At 36.9% G+C, this 6,934-nt stretch overlaps 1 protein-coding gene across 3 annotated transcripts in view; it reads right to left on the bottom strand.

Annotated features, from left to right (window-relative positions):
- Eea1 (early endosome antigen 1) overlaps nt 1-6,934 on the bottom strand; it is a 94,850-nt gene that overhangs the window by 70,648 nt on the left and 17,268 nt on the right. The gene's annotated exons all lie outside the window — the stretch shown is intronic.

The following is a 6,934-nucleotide window of genomic DNA, read 5'->3' as shown; positions in this document are numbered from 1 at the left end:
GGGGGACCCGGAGAGAAGCCACACACATGATGGCTCATGGCCATCTGTACACCCACAGTGTACTCAAACACATAAAATAAATAAATCTTAAAAAAACAAAACAACAACAAAAAAAAAAATAAAAATGTCTCTAACCTGGAAACTCCACTAGCCCAAGAGCAGACAACCCCCTGGAATGCTAGGGGATACTGATCATATAAGATAACAAGCCACATGTTTTCACTTCTGTAGACAAGGTTGGTTGCCACAACTGTTCAGAATGTGCCTGATCACACATAGTCTGGAGATATGAAGACAAGAAGTACATCAGGATGCATGCTTGCCCCTGATTGGACAAAGGCAGGAAAGGCCTTGTGGGGTTTGCTTTATAAGCACCAGACTAAGAAAACTTCTAGCCATTCTGTGAATCCTGGGTATGGACCTGGCTGGTGTCCATCATCCTGAACAGTATTCAATAAAGCTTGCTTTAAATTTGGCTCAAGAATTGTGGTAGTGGTCTTATTCTCACCCAGTGAGACTTCATCTTGGGATCTCTGATTTCCTGGTACTATGAAGGAATAGGTCTTGATCTCCATAGTCTTTTAAAATTTTCAAAACCTAACTTTCCAAAACTTTCTAAACTTATTCAGAGTATGTCTTTACTATATTCACTGACTACCCATGAAATATTTACATTTGAAGTATAATTTTCAAGCTTTTAACTTTCTATTTTATGTTTTGTCAATGTAACTCATCCAAAAAATAATTTAAGAATCTTTCTCACAATGATATACTCAAAAACCAGGTTTGGTGATGCACACATGCCTGTTATACTAGCACTTTGGGAGGCTGAGGAAAGGAATAAAGCAAGTTAAAGCCAGCAGAGGTGCCATGGAAAGAAGCATGTTCAGAACTCTGGTCCAAACAGCACTTAGGCGTAAAAAGAAGACAACTCTGTTCCAAACACAGCTCAACAACGCAAAGACTTTGAAATACTGAAAAGGAAAAACTGTTTTGAAAACAAGAATTTAGATCATCAAAAATAAACATAAAAATAAAACCAGCAATTATACAGAGTTCTGTGACCAAAACCAGATAACACTGCAATCACATTCTTCACTGGAGACCAAAAATGTCTCACAAAAAAGATGGTAGATAGAGAAGATCCATTGGGAACCGATAAAGTGGACAATGCTACTGTTTTTTGCCATAAACAGAAACTTTTGAAAACACTGTAAGTTCACTCAATGTTTGTGCTTGAAGTTTGATTAAAACTTTTTTCTAGGAGCCGGAGAAAGAACATTCCATACAGTGAATTATCTATAAAAATGAAAACTTTTATGTTTTTTATTCTTTGTCATATTCAAAACATAGATTTAAAAAGCTAATATAAAGATTATATAAAAAACAAGAATGGATAATATAATTCTGAATTTACAAAAGGCAGAAGTACCAAGTTTATATGTCATAGCTTCAATGATATAAAGATGTAAACACAAAGAAATTAAAAGGTAATCAAGTAAGATGATGACCTTCATGTTAAGGTGTCATTTTCTTTCTTCCATTTTATACAAAGAGTGGGTTAATATGCTTTTATAAACCATTTACTGTTTCCAACATGTTCCTATCTGTTTCCAACATGTTACTAGTACTGTTGTAATACTTTTGAAAGCCTTAAGATAATTTCTTCCAAAATGAGCCTGATAAAAAGATTCAGATAATTATAGTTGACAAACATCTACCATTAATACCAAATAGACTAAGAAAAAATAAAACTATTTTCCTATTCACTATTGATCATAGCCAAATGGGTAGGCTTTTTATAACCAAGCTTCAATTCTCTCTGGGTGCCAATGCCACGTCCTACAGCTTATTAAAATCTGGCACTGCTCAGGCATTCTGCAAACTGCACAGATTAAAGGATCTGTTTCATAAGATTTCCCATCCCTTTCTGATGCCATCTCCAAGGAACAAATCCCAAAGTTATCCAAACTTCTGTCCATTGACCATAAGTCTATAGGGTTCCCACAACCCAGTCTCTGATTCAGTAACTTGTTATAAGAGCTCAAAGAACCCAGAGAAACATTTGGTTTAATTTTAGTACAAAAGATACAAATGAACAGCCACATGAAGAGGGGTTTAAGGGAAGATCTGGATGAATCATGAGCAGAGGCATGCTTGTCCCAGGGGAATATGGAATATGCCTCCTTAAACTTCCATTATTTAAGCATGACTGATTAAATCACTGCCATTGGTGATTAACTCAACCTCTAGCTCCTCTTCATCTTGAGGCTGGAAGGTGTAGCTCAAAGTTGCAAACGAGTCTTTGGTTAGCTTTTCTAGCAATTGGCACAGAGAATTATGGGTGTTTTTGTTAATTTGGCAGTCATCAAAAGAGCCTCAGGGCAGCTACCCACTCTAGCCTACTCCTTGTATAATATGTAACTGTACAGTGAGCATACTAACAAATGACAGGAATAGCCTGGGGAAATGATCTTTGTTCCAAAAATCTGTAAGACTGAAACTTATCTCATGACTAGGTAATATGAATCAAACATGCCTCCTCTGGCCCAGCTGCTAGGGAAAAGCAATTAAGTGGCCATGCGCAGCACCTAAATCAGCTCCTCAGGTAGTTCTGTAGCTGACTTAGGAACAAGAGCTCCATCTCCTCACTGAGCAGCTTTCCCATGAAAGTTCTCCTCCTTTCAATGCCTTTCACTTTACCACCCAGCCTGCCATGCCAGCAGACAGACTCATTCCAGGAATACATCTAGTCCCTAATCTGAAACAATTAGAGAAGCATCAGTTATCACCTCATGCTGGGCCTGATATTAAGGCAGGACTACACCAAGTTCAAGGCCTGCTTTACCAACAGAGCAAATTCAAGGCCAACTTGAGTTGTCAGGCGAGATCTTATCTTAAAATAAAAATTTTAGCTGGGCAGTGGTGGTGCATGCCTTTAATCCCAGCACTTGGGAGGCAGAGGCAGGCGGATTTCTGAGTTTGAGGCCTGAGTTTGAGGTCTAGAGTGAGTTCCAGGACAGCCAGGGCTATAGAGAGAAACCCTGTCTCAAATAAATAATAAATAAATAAATAAATAAATAAATAAATAAATAAATAAATAAAAATAAAATTTTTAAAAAGGAGGACAGAGTTTGAAGATGTATGCCAGTAGTAGAATACTTGTCTGGCATGTTCAAGGCCTTAGGTTCAATTCCCAGTACCAGAGGAGGGAGAGGGAGAGAGAGAGGTAGGAGGAGATAAATAGATCTCATTGAGAAAAATTAAAGGTGAAGATGAAAAGGGCTTACTACAAACAAGAATCAAGCTATTTTCACTCCTATTACTGGAAATCCCAAAGGCTTTAATAGTCTGTGTTATAAGCTAAGAAGGACTCAACCACACGTTTCTTATAAATAACATCAATAACTGCAATTAGGAAACAAAAACACTTATGATATTTAAACTAATAACAAGTATAATATATAGAATATCCTAGATTGTTAATATACAATCAGCTAGTATTAACTAAAAACTAAGATAATGCAGCATTAGTCCCTACAAAACTGCTTTACGTTAAACACAAATTTGAAAAACAAAAACAAACAAAACAAAAATGAGCACGTTGGTAGTGAAGAAGAATCAGGGCTGTTATCATTATCTACTGTACATAACATCTAAAAGGAACTACTGTCCTGAAAGGTTACATCAGACGTTTTCTTTGAAACAAAATGTTAATCTATTTCAGCTAGTTGTTTACTTAATGAAATTTAGATAATCTGGGCTGAAGATATCAATCAATTATAGAGTTGGCGTTCAGCAGTCACCTCACAACCCACATGAACAATGATCTCAGTCAGACAGAGATAGTTTATTGAGTACATGCCCCAGGACTGATCAATCAAGGCCACGATTCAGGCTTGGGAGCTGAACCATAACATTGAGTTAAGATCCTATAGGGGTTTTAAACCTAAAATACACAAACATTTGTGCCAAGTTATTCCACCAATCAGAATTTAGAGACAGGGGATTTCCTTAGGAACATGTTTTTGTTGTATACTTATCCTAATCCCACTGGTTGGGGTACTCAACTATGGCAGGAGACCTGCCTTGTCTAACATTCATGTCTTGTCTTGTCATCCAGGAAGACACTTGTCTAACACTCATGTCTTAACTTGCCAAACAGGATGTCAATTACCTATATACATGTCTCTTTCTGCCAAGTAGGATGTCATCTCCCAGGGAGGTCTTGGAAACTTAAAACTTTACTCGACCCCTACTCAAAATGGAAGTCTTACTTGAAATAGTTTCTTATATTGATGCAGCTCTCTCTTATGTTGGGGTCTATCCCAGTGGCAGCTTATAAAGGCAAATACTGTAAAAGCTTATATACAGGCACAGGAAGTGCTGTTCGGTAGCTGGTTTGGATCCAAGACTATTGCACAGTTCTATTGACATCTCTCATGACTGATTTCCAAGGGCACAAGAACATAACAGAATATTTAGTCAATCTTGGCATTAGAAAGTTTCTTAGTAATAGCAGACACAACATGTAAGAAAGTTTCCTTATAATATTAGTAACAGCACAAAATGGCAGGTAGCCAGGTAACAGTTATCTAGGCCTCAACATTTTACCTAGGCCTTAACATGTCATCTAGGCCTTAATATTTTAACAGTAGAGTGCTTGCCTAGGCATGTTTAAGGTCCAAGAACTGCAAAATAAACATACATAATCTGCATGTCAGAATCATACTAGCACTGCTATGAGAAAGTCACCAGAATCAAAATGGAATAATTTATATGAACCCTAAGAAAAAATAAAGCTGTGAGATTATTTTAAAAAAATCTCACACTAGTGGTAACAATCACAAAAGGTTTCAAGAACTATTGCTTTACACAAAGATCAGCACAACTTTATGCATACAAACAAAAAGGCTACTTCTGCATGAACATCTGCCCAGCAACTTGCACTGAAATTACATTTGTTATTAATCTTTGTAGCCAATAATTCTTATTTCAAAATATCTTATGTAATCTTCCTAGTACTTTTGCCTTTAAAATTCTTCCTTTATCTCTACCTCTTTGAACATGTTTATACTTTACTACAGCAAATTATTCCCACTGAAATATTATTCTACTCCCAGAGAAATGATCAAGATTCTATGGAAACTCTCTGACTGCTGTGTAGATTGGCAGTTATCATAAAAAATAAAAAATAAACTAATAGCTACAGCTTCCAAACACAAAATCTTCAGCTTCCAAAAAAATCTTCATCTAGTAGCAAAGAGCTGTCAGAAGTGAAGCAAACATCTAGTAATGTGTGGGTATATGACACAATATTTTATAGATAAGTAAGGAAAGCTTTTCTAGTAGCTCATGATTCTGAGTCAAACTTTCCAAACAATACCCCTAACTCTGCACATGATTCTACATTAGAGAATATCAAGCAGAGAAAAGCATGGGAAATCCTTAAGTCATGTTACAGTCTAAATTACTAGAAAAGATACAGAACTGCCTGATGTAGAACTGCCTAGGAAGGTCTTGCCTACTTTAGAAGCAAAGAAACTGACTGCAATGGTAACTACAACACTGTTTATCCTACAGAAACATGAATTAAGCAAATTCACAACCCATATCATTTTAAAGAACCAAGTAAACCCGCAAAAGCCAAGTTAATGAAAGACCAACCTCACAACAAGGTAAGCATGCTCCAAATACAGTTTCAATTTTGAAAAAAAAAAAAAAAAAAAAACTTAGAAAAACACAGAGATTGCTGTGGTCTAAATAATATGCTGGAAATCTGTATGTTGAAATGTATGATGGGGTTAAAAGTTAGGATCGTTAGGGGCTGACTAAGCCATGATGGTTGTCTTCATGAGTGAGTTAGTAACCTGGGCTATAGCAAAACATGTGAGGTTGAGTGGATCCTGTTTCCCTACCTGGGCTACTTTGTCTGACCATAGTGCTTTGTTGTGCCTACAATGACTTGATGTGCCAGTGTAGGTTGGTATGGTGGGGGGCTCCACCTTCTCAGAGATGGGGAGGAGAGAGGGGAGGGGTAAGGGACTGTGTTGGGGGGAGGGCTGGAAGGAAGGGGGCTGTGACTCAATTGTAAAGTGAATACATAAATTAATGAAGAAAAAATTATTTGTTCTGTCTTCCTGGGATACAGTAAAACTCAGGATAAAAATCAGCTCTATCATTTGGTAAAAGTTGTTTCATTGTTTTGGTTTGGTTTTTGGTTTAAGGATTTTTGTTTGTTCCTTTTTGAGGCAGATCTCACTATGTAGTCCAGATTGGCCTTAAATTATGATACTTCTGCCTCAGCTTCCCAAGTACTATAAATTTCTTTACATAAAGTTCTCAGTTGATACATATAGAAGGAATAAAAAGTTTTAAATACAATTGATGGTAAAATTAGTCTTTCTGACTCAAATAACATCAAAAAACCTGTGACTATCCCTTCAGATAAGAAATACTTCCAGGGGTGGAGAGATGGCTCATGGTTAAGAGCACTAACTCCTCTTCAAGAGGGCTTACACGGCAGCTCAAAACCATCTTTTAATTCCATTTGCATAGGACCTGATGATTTCTTTTCAAAACCATACATGCATGTGTTGCACAAACATGCAGGCAAAACACTTAGGCACATGTATTTTATTTTAAAGAAACATTTCCATTCTTCGAATTCCAGTATGTACTTTATTTATATTTCTCTGTGGATACACTTAAAATAAAATGGGAGTTTGGATCCCATTTGTGTTTTAATGCTCTTGTAACTCTCTTATGTAGTAAGCCTTTCTCACATTAATTCTAGGCTGTCCATGAAATTTGCGTCAGCAAACAGTAAAACAGCCAATGAGACACAAGAAGACCTCAAATGTGCATTCAAGGGCTGGGGTGTGTGTCTGTGTGTGTGTGTGTGTGTGTGTGTGTGTGTGTGTGCCCCATACAG

Source organism: Mastomys coucha, unplaced genomic scaffold (assembly GCF_008632895.1).
Source record: "Mastomys coucha isolate ucsf_1 unplaced genomic scaffold, UCSF_Mcou_1 pScaffold4, whole genome shotgun sequence".
Lineage (NCBI taxonomy): Eukaryota > Metazoa > Chordata > Mammalia > Rodentia > Muridae > Mastomys > Mastomys coucha.
Note: the sequence above shows the minus strand (reverse complement) of the source record. Positions and strands in the feature narration are given on the sequence as shown.